The sequence below is a fragment of the Bombina bombina genome, chromosome 9 (genome assembly GCF_027579735.1).
Source record: "Bombina bombina isolate aBomBom1 chromosome 9, aBomBom1.pri, whole genome shotgun sequence".
NCBI lineage: Eukaryota > Metazoa > Chordata > Amphibia > Anura > Bombinatoridae > Bombina > Bombina bombina.
The window spans coordinates 40,527,930-40,538,808 of NC_069507.1; the positions used below are offsets into that span (position 1 = coordinate 40,527,930).

The window sequence follows — 10,879 nt, forward strand, 5'->3', positions numbered from 1 at the left end:
GGCGATGTGAGGGGACCTCAGTTTAGGGGTACATAGGTAGTTTATGGGTGTTAGTGTACTTTAGAGCACAGTAGTTAAGAGCTTTATAAACCGGCGTTAGCCCAGAAAGCTCTTAACTACTGACTTTTTTCTGCGGCTGGAGTCTTGTCGGTAGAGGGTCTACCGCTCACTTCAGCCAAGACTCTAAATACCAGCGTTAGGAAGATCCCATTGAAAAGATAGGATACGCAATTGACGTAAGGGGATCTGCGGTATGGAAAAGTCGCGGCTGGAAAGTGAGCGTTAGACCCGTTCCTGCCTGACTCTAAATACCAGCGGCCGGCCAAAACCAGCGTTAGGACCCCTTAACGCTGCTTTTGATGGCTAACGCAGAACTCTAAATCTAGGCCATAATAATTAAATAATGTTTCACATTAAGTAATACGATCTGTAAAGTGCAAACTATAATGTAAATTTGGCCATAGTTAAAGTGAATGTCAATTTTGATGCTAAAGTGCCCGGTTTTTAAAAATTAGATTAAAAACAGGGGCACTTTAATTCATCAAAATTTACATTTCACTCCTGTTGAGAAAAAAAACTTACCTTTTAATCTTGACAACAGCTCCAGCTTCCTCCTGCGTTGCAAGCCATTTCTGACATCAGAAAGGATGGATAGGTCATCCTACAATCATGGCTTCCCCCCACGGGGGAATCAGTGTCTGATTCAACGCTGTGATTGGAGGAAGCCGGATTCCTCATTTTAGACCCAGAAAGAGGCTTTGCGACGGGCAGAGGAAGCTGGAGCTGCTGTGAAGATTAAAAGGTAAGTTTTTTTTTTCTCAACAGGAGTGAAATGTAATTTTGATGAATTAAAGTGCCCCTGTTTTAATCAAATTTTTTAAAAACCGGGCACTTTAGCATCCAAATTGACATTCACTTTAAGAAGGGAATTAAAAAAAAAAAAAGTTTGTTTGCATTTCCTTTTGATAAATAAACAAGAAAGGGGATGTTATAACACATTTCTCTAGTGTGTATTAGATTGTCATATTTTATGCAAATAGATAAAAACAATCACATATTTTACAAAATCCCTCAAATTAGAAATATTAAAAAGTGACATGAAAACTTAAAGCTGTGAAACTTAATCCTCACTATACTGTAATGTTAATTATGGTAGGATTTAACCCCCCAAGCAAGTATGTGAAGCATTAATATGCATCATGATAAATATGCAAAACATGCTATAAAAGATCAGCAGAATTGAGCATAAAAGGTCATAGATCATATTTTACTTCCATTTTTTAAAAAGTACTGTTATATACAGCAGAATTATATAATCCACAAATGCACATTAAAAAAGACAATACAACAGCAATTTCAAATTACAATCAGATTTTTTTCAGAAAACTTTCACACATTGCTTTATTTCCCTGCATACTGTACCATGTGACAGCCATTAGCCAATGACAGACTCTTATACAAGTTTACATGGTGAACTTTTGCACATGATCGGTAGAAGCTGATGCCTCAAAAAGTGTGCATATAAAAAAAAACTGAAAACTTATTGAAATGGGTTACATATTGGTCTTCATAAGTAACAAGAGCCACCATACTGTGAGCTGGTGAACTTCCTTGATTTGTGCTAATGCTCACAGTTTGGTGTCGTGAGGCATAAAGGAAGAGTGTTAGTTCCTGTTTGCTGGTGTCGCCTGATTTCTCTCTTGTTACCTATGAGTAGAGGACTAATATTTAACCCTTCATCACATTAGTATATTACTTACATGGTGCTGGATGTATCTCTTGAGTGTGCACTGCCCAATAGGACTTTAAGGACATTACACCAATTAGATTTTCTGTTCATTGCTCTATGAAGTTATGAGACTGCCCAGCAGTGGTCAGCAACCTTGGGCCCTCAGATGTTTAAGAACTACATTTCCCATGATGCTGACACTATTTAGGCTGTCTGAGCATCATGGGAAATGTAGTTCCAAAACATCTGTGTGCCCAAGGCTGCTGACCCCTGCTGCCCAGGACAGATGCATTTATTTTGTATTTAATTGTATGATGTTATGACGATGCTTGGTGTTGAAACACTGTGAATAAATGTGTTATTTGTGCAATTTGTGCAGCCTGTGTCAATATTTCTTACATGCTCTTTTCTTCTTTAAATATAGGATTAGAGCCATTAACACATTTTAAATAATGAAATTGCTTCAGTTTTGTCCCATTGAAATAATGGAGCTTGCCAAAAGTTTACATTTTCTCTGTACAGAACAGGGTTTTCCTTTGCAGAATAATGTCATCACAACAAAAAAACTAATTGTTAAAGCTTAGGAGAAGGCCTATTTTAGTTTCAGCACCCTGGATAGCGCTTGCTTATTATCTTGCTATCTTTATTTTAAAAGCAGGAATGTAAATCTTAGGAGCAAGCCAATTTTTTGTTCAGAACCTGGGTTATGCTTGCTTATTGGTTTGCTAAATGTAGCCACCAAAAAGCAAGCGCTATCCAGGGTGCTGAACCTAAAATGGGCTGGCTCCTAAGCTTTACATTCCTGCTTTTTAAATAAAGATAGAAAGAAAACAAAGAAAAAATGATAATAGGAGTAAATTAGAAAGTTGCTTAAAACTGCATGCTCTATCTGACTCATGAAAGAAAAAATTATTTTTAGTGTCCCTTTACGTATAGGGTCTATTATTAGTGAGCCCTTAATTTATTTTCATCAATCACTCTGTAGAATAGGGTTCTAAGACTTGGGACTGCAATTCAAATTGGATTGAGAGTTAATTTGCAGGTAAAGGCGAAAATTAGCTAATAAAAAGTATATTGCAAAGTTTATTTCGCTATGCATTATTTAAATGTTTTAAATTACAATCTCAAATTGTTTGTGTCCCTTTAAGAAAATGCAAAGCGTTATTGACAATGAGAGTTCTGTAACTGCCTAGTTACGCTAACTGCAATGTAACCTGTTTCTTTATATTATTTGTTTCACCTGACTGAAAGTACAGTCTAGCTGTTTTTGTTTAACAGGGGTGGAAACTTAACTTATTCAGGGAACACCCTAACCTAAAGGAAAAACAAAACAATTATATGTAAATAAGATTCCAATTTCATATTTTATAGGGTCTTTGGGAAGGTTTTATTGCTCTATGATGAGTACTCCCCACTCTTTGCTTAACCTTCACTGTGTATAAATACCAGATCGTAGACTGACTGGGCAAACCATTCCTTCCTATTTTACTAAAGACTATTCCACTAAAGTCATCCAACGATAACAATGTCTGGAGTTAAGGGACATCAGAAGCAATGCCCAGATCCTTGCCATGACCCATGCCCACCCCCACAGAAATGCCAAGATCGTAAGTATCATGACTTGATCCTTACCCTGTATTTAATACATGTGACATTTACATGATGGTTAAAATAATGCTACATTTTACATGATTACCCAATACTGATTATGCAGATTAGATTTGTATTGTAAATATATATGTAGTACATTAATCATAAAAATTAATGAAATTATGCATTTTATTAGAACTTACTTCAAATTATTGTTCACAAATGTATTTTTCTCCCATCTAAAGAGGGGATTTAAAACTATATTACAGGCTAAAGGGACATTTAATACATGTCTTGTCCTCCGTTCCACAGAGAGGCCAAGATGCAACATTTGTAACCATTGCTTTTTGTGCTTTCTAGGAGGTGTGGAACAAAGCTCATTTTTATGCAAAGCAAGAGCAAGAATGTGTATTGTCCTTTAAAATAAATAAAAAAAAAACACAGATCCAAAGTTTAATAAATGAACTTTATCCTATTAGACTGGTGGAGGCGTGTCCCTTTCTACCAATAACATTGTGAAACATTAATTTATTAACCAATGAGAATAAATGCTGCAGTATCTAACATTTCATTCCTGCTTGTTTAATTTTCTCTTTTTTATGTCCAAATGTTGGACATGTTTAATTGTTCTTCTTTTGTACGGATGATAGTAATAATGTTTATATCTTCCCCTTAATCTATGATTTGGCTAACCCTATAATATCATGCATCAATGTATTTTCAGAACAATATATAATTGTTTAAGGGCCGTTACAGTAAAAACATGACATGCTCTTATCCGTTAGATCATGTAATTAGATGACTATCAACCCTAGACTACAGTGTGTTTAACCCTGCAACGGGTTAAACACACAGTAGAAATCCCGCTCGGGACCAGCAGCGCTAGTCACATGACTCAGATGTTGAACTAAGCTGCTGATTGGATCAGCTACATTTTCCGATTGGGTAAAGCAGTGCTTTGGGAGTCCCGAGCAGTATTTCTACTGTATGTTTAACCTCTTTGCAGGGTTATACAAACAGTACTCTAGGGTCAATAGTCATAAAATGACATCCTCTAACTCAGTGTTTTTCAACCAGTGTGCCGTGGCACACTAGTGTGCCGTGAGAGATCCTCAGGTGTGCCGTGAGAGATCCTCAGGTGTGCCGTGAGAGATCCTCAGGTGTGCCGTGAGAGATCCTCAGGTGTGCCGTGAGAGATCCTCAGGTGTGCCGTGGCACACTAGTGTGCCGTGAGAGATCCTCAGGTGTGCCGTGATAGATCCTCAGGTGTGCCACGGCAGACTGACAACAATGTGACATATTTTTAAAATTTTGCTTGTTTTTTACTCCCAGTGCAGGGGAGTCCCTCTTTCAAATGTTGAAATATTGGGAGGTATGTGACAGGCATCATTTACAACCATGACATATTGATATTCATTCACAGACAATCATTATGATTGTTTGTGAATGAATGTTAATATGTCACGTATAGTTTGTAGGAGGCATGGCATGACAGCACAGTACATACAGTATGTGTGTGTTTGTGTGTATGTATATATATATATGCTGTATTAGGCTACAATGTGTGATTTTTTAAAATTTTGGAATGGTGGTGTGCCACAGGATTTTTTTTATGTAAAAAAGTGTGCCACGGCAAAAAAAAGGTTAAAAATCACTGCTCTAACTGATTAGACCATGCTATTTTTTTTTACTTTAATGCTCCTTAAAAGGAATGAGTTAATAAAATATTGTTTATTTAGAAGATATGGCATGGCTTGCTATGAATAGTAACCATCTCAAATAAAGCCTCAACTAGTGATGGATAATGACAAATAAATATCATTTTAGAGATGTAAGAACAATTTTACTTGTGGTTTGCTATAATTTGGTAATATCTGTATTCTGTCTATTTCTTTTATATTATTCCTAGTTAAACGTATAACACAGACAAACATTTCTTCTCTTCCAGCTTGCAAACAGGATCCTTGCCCAAAACCTGTCCCACAATGTCAAGGTAACAAAATGTCTTATCCATATTATTAAAAGGACATGAAACCCAACTTTTTTTCTTTCATGATTCAGACAGAGCATGCCATATTAAATAACTTCCTATTTGACTTCTATTATTAAATTGTCTTTGTTCTTTGGGTATCTTTTGTTGAAAAGCATGGACGTAAGCTCGGGAGCGTTCCCTGGAGCACTATATGGCAGTAGTTTGGAAAGAATGTTATCCATTTGCAAGAGCACTAGATAGCAGCACTATTTCCTACCATGTAGTGCTCCAGAAACATATCTGTTCAACAAAGAATACCATAGGAACAAAGCAAATTTGATTATCATTTTTTTTTAATTGTATGCTCTGTCTGAATCACAAAAGAAAATGTTTGGGTTTCATCTCCCTTTAATATCTTATCAGTATTGTTATCCCATAATATTATTTAGCTCAGATAGTTATAGACATTGATTTCTGGACAATTCCCACCCTAACACACAACTGGTATAAAAAAAACTAATATATTCATAAGAAAGAGACATGATCCTCTTCATGATACAACATTGCAATATACATTCATGTATTATTAATTGTTTTGTCTGCTTTTGCTGAAAAATACCCCTAAAAAAAGTATTCTTGTTCAATTTTCTCTTAGACGCTGGAATGCCTCCATCATATATAAGTATAGGAAATGTTGCCTAATTCTGCAACATTCTACACAGTGACTGTTTATATCAGAGTACAAGCTCATTTAATGTCCCAGTTTGGTTACTGCAAAAGAGGGATATATACACACACAGGTATATATACTGTATATATACAGTATGTAAAAATAGTTCTTTTACCAATACTTCTCGAGATAAAGCTTTAACGGAATAACCATATATGACATTTTTATCTTAGCATCTCTCATAAAAATACTAAAACTCTCTATTAAACTACTGAAGAGAAATGGTAATACTTATAATTAAGCTCTTAATGGAAAGGTTTATAATACATTAAGCCTTGAACACAGACACACCTGCAGCTAGATTGCCTAACAGACACATTACATTCTCATCATAGTTAACTTATGAAAATTGAAACATAATAATTTCTAAGTGATACAAAGGATCTATTGCTATCTAAAGTTATATATATATATTCCTAAATAGTATCACCAATTAATATAATATATTTCTAAACTTGTTCTTTTTATCTCCCTATTTGGGGTGCAACGTAACTGTCGCTTATATTATATTATATTAAAAATTATAAGGAGTAATAAGAACTACTTACATATTCTTTATCTTTATGTCCTCAACTCCATTAGGTTCTAGAGTAGTCTAAGTATACTTGTTTCTTAACTTTTTTATTCTTCATTCTTCACTATTATTGTACAGTGTATACTGTATTGGGTTGTCTATTTATTGTCACCATTTTATTTTTTCCTCTTTTAATGTATTTAGTATTTTATATACACAACCAACTATAATATATACATATTTATATATACATATTTTTATTTCTGTATATTATCTGTATATCCAATACTTAGTGTTTTCTCCCTTTGCTTTTGCCCATTTGTTTTTTGTGTTCTGGGCATATTTATATTTCCTTCCGTTTTCTAAGCTGGCCATAGCTACGTTTATTCATATTTACATCATTATTTTCTTATTTATTTTTTATTCTTACCCTCTATTTGTAGCTTTCTCTGTTCCAGCTCCCTGATGTTTTTATTAATTAATATGAATTTAACTCATACATATCAACCCTGATATGTTCATTAACCAGTCGTTTGGTATACATACACACGTCATAGCTTGACATAGTTCACTTATCACATTTCCTTAACGCCCACAATGTTTTCACAAACTATTATGATTGGTTGTTGAAATGTTTATTAACGTACCTTTGAGCACACCTGATAATCTCTGATGAAGCGCATTAAGCATTGGTGAAACGCGTCAGATCAGCACCACCTTTCCTTGTACACACCTGTGTGTTTCACTGTTCTAACCTGAATAAACCTTTTTAGTTGACTGTTCCGGATGGTCCTCATCATTTTTTTGTATTATATATATATATATATATATATATATATATATATATATATATATTATGATAAGTAGTATTAGGGTTGAACAAAATAATTACGTGCAGAACCAAAAAATTATAATTTCAAATTAGTCATGAAATTTTTTTCCTTTTCTTTCTTTAATATACATTAAGACTTCGTTTGATAGTGAAAATCCATTTGTTCGCTGTGGGAAGTGTACATAGACAGCAGAGCAGAAGCTGGATATCAACTTAAACTTAAAATAGCAGCTAGTGCCACTGGTACAAACAAGCAGCAGCACTATATATATATATATATATATATATATATATATATATATATATATATATATATATATATATATATATATATATATATATATACATATTTATATATATATACACAATTTTTTTATTTTTTTTTAATGGCTTAGGGTTGCCACTTAAATCAATAAACTGAAAAGGACATGGCTAAATTGTTATTGAATAGTATAAATTTAAGTCTTTTGAAGTCTTATCCATCTACATAGTGTAAATTTGAACTTTTTGAAGCCTTTCTTGCCTTTAGAGAAATGGTTTTAATAGCATAAATATATCAAAGGGACATTAAACCTATTTTTTTTCTGTCAGGAATTATAAAAAGCATGCAATTTTAAACAACTTTCCAATTTACTTCTATTATCTTATTTGCTCCATTCTCTTGATATCTTTTGTTGAAAAGCATATCTAAATTACTCAATAGCTGTTGATTGATGGCTGCACATAGATGCCTAGTGTGATTGGCTCACACATGTGTATTGCTATTTCTTCACCAAAGATATCTAAAGAATGAAGCAATTTAGAAAATAGAAGTAAATTGAAATGTTGTTTGAAATTGTATTCTCTATCTGAATAATGAAAGAAATTTTTTTCAATTAGAGGGCTATTAGTTTTTTCATTTTTGGACAAATGCAAAGAATATGAAAATGCAAGTTTTTTTGTTTTTTGTACATTCAACCAAAACAGTAATGCACGTTTATAAAAAAAATGATCAATGAAAATAAATTAGAAAGTTGTTTAAAATTGCATGCTCTATCTGAATCATTAAAAAATGTTTTTGGTTTCATATCCCTTTAACTAATAAAATAGCTGAGTTTTGTTGCTATTATTGCTTGTTTGTTAGTCATGAAATGTATTTAGTGTTTAATAAATGGAGTCAATAGTGCTCAAGACACTCCAGAGTCTATCTAGATATGCAGTCATGAAAAGGAGCTAACTCTAAACAAAGATGCTGCTCTATAAAAGGAATGATAGATTGTTTTTGTCTACAACATCCCTTTAACTAAGTAATTCTCTTCCCAGATCCCTGCAAGCCAGAACCGCAGCAGTGTCAACAGGACACCAAATGTGTGAAGAAATGCTAAGGTCATGCTGAGAGAGGCACAAACTACGCCTCTGACTGCAATCTGTACAACATAGCTCTGTTCAATAAAATTATTATCCCTTTAATAGCACATATGTTAAATAGTCCTAACATTAATAAACATTACAAATGACTAATGTAAAGAATTATGTGTGCGCTTCCTGATGTATTTGTTTATGTTTCTCATTTGCACAAGTGCAATTCAGTTGATATTTCAGCATACCAAAACTACAAAATGCCTGTTATTTTGACAGACAGACAGATATACAGATATACAGATATACAGATAGACAGACAGATAGGTAAATAGATAGATAAAGAATTGACCTACTTCTACCTTGTTTAGCAACAAGTATCTTCTGGTCTATAACCTTGCTCTTCATTATTATTTTAGTTATTTCCTCTGTTAATAATCAGTCTAATCCTTTATCTTGCCATGGAGATCTATATAAGACCCTATTCTAAGCACAAACTTTGTACTCTTTTTTTGTACAATCACTTGTCTTACTGATGAAAGATTATATTAATCTTAAACTCTTTGCTCTCCACCTTGACACAAGATTCGGGATTTGATATTTTGATTCAAATGTTTTTTTTTTAAAAGAGACATATTTAAGTTTCAATATAACAAACTAACATTTTAATGTAAAAGTTCATGCTCTGATCAGATGTCAACTAGATATTTTTTTGTGTAATAAAAAGTTAAGGAGCTATTATATAATCTACAAAGTAAGAACTTGTATTTTTTGCATTAGCAACCCAGAAATGCTATTTGTTTAACCCAAGCAAAGGGATCAAACAATAGTTAAAGTATCTTTTGGGAGCCATTGATAACCCAATCAGCCAGTGACCCAATCAGCAGCGGTAATCTCACAACCCAGTGTAACATATGCCTGCCTGATATCACTGTCCCTTTAAGACTGCCTTCCCTGCTACTGACAATCATACTGTTTGGGGAGTATCTGCATTCAACTTACCTGCCAAATTAATTAATCACTCATGCACCTGATTCCCTCAGCCTCTTTTTAAATCATCTCAGGCCTAATGTGCATTGTATAAGCTTTGAAGTTTTGTTCCAGAACAACAGAGGTCTGTGACTGTTCCAGTATGGATTTTACCAGCATATTCAAACTACAGCCTTTCCTTTTAGCTAAGCTAAAAATCATCTAGTCGCAAGTATCCATATAATTCCCATTTTGTTTCCTGGACACTGCTACTTAGCAAACTCTGAACTTATTCTAAATTTTAAATACAGGTATACCTCAATAACCTCATTCAAACAGCGGGTTAGGGACCGGAGCCCCGCTGTAAAGTGAAAACCGCCTTAAAGTGAAACAATGTTGTTTTAGCTTTCTTTTCACTTGCCAGTGTGTTTAAAAACTTGAAAACATGTTTGAACTAACTTATATTAGGGGTACAATAGTGCTACGTTTAGTTTAACACTAGCAAAGCATAGTATTCAATAAAAACTGTACCTGTAAAATAGTGACAATTACTGTAGTAAAATTTGCCAGACTACAACACTGATACACAGATTGCACAGTAATGCTGTAAACAGAGTGAACTGTGTATAACAAAATGGTGCCAGTCCCTTTTCTTGCAATCTCACAAGTACAGCAATGTTTCAAATTATTGGAGGTTGATCCTTAGCTCCACAAAGTGCTGTATTAGCGAAGCGCTGTAAAGTGAAGCACTGTAAAGTGAGGTATACCTGTATGCATTTGGTTATAATCACTCTCTAATTGCTACAACAGCATCATACTCAGAACTTTATAACTATTCACTGCTACAAGTTGTCATAGCTGAAATATCATCCTACATATATATTAATTTATTCAGAACTCTGCATCTATGTGTTCAGTTAAACAGCTTTCCTGTGATTCTCCAAAATATGCACAAACAGTATTTAATGCCTTAAACTTGCAATTTGTCTATCACCTGTGCTGCTCTGCTTATTACTCTGGCATACAGCTCTAAATAATATTATGTACTGTGAACCTGCAACAACTCTTTGCATCTATGAGTCACAATCTTCTACCATTTTACTCTGAAGCCTTAACATCTTACATTGCTATATTTTTCACTCATGAATCCTGCAGATACTCCTATTAACTATGTCACAGTATCAATTTATGTTTCCATTGAAGCC

General features: G+C 33.9%; 1 long non-coding RNA gene across 1 annotated transcript; it reads left to right on the top strand.

Moving 5' to 3' along the window:
* Positions 1-3,211: 3,211 nt before the first annotated feature.
* LOC128639476 (uncharacterized) lies at positions 3,212-8,876 on the top strand. Its single transcript, XR_008399208.1, has 3 exons — positions 3,212-3,336; positions 5,268-5,312; positions 8,670-8,876. It is a non-coding gene; the product is annotated as an uncharacterized LOC128639476 (long non-coding RNA).
* The last annotated feature ends 2,003 nt before the right edge of the window (positions 8,877-10,879 follow it).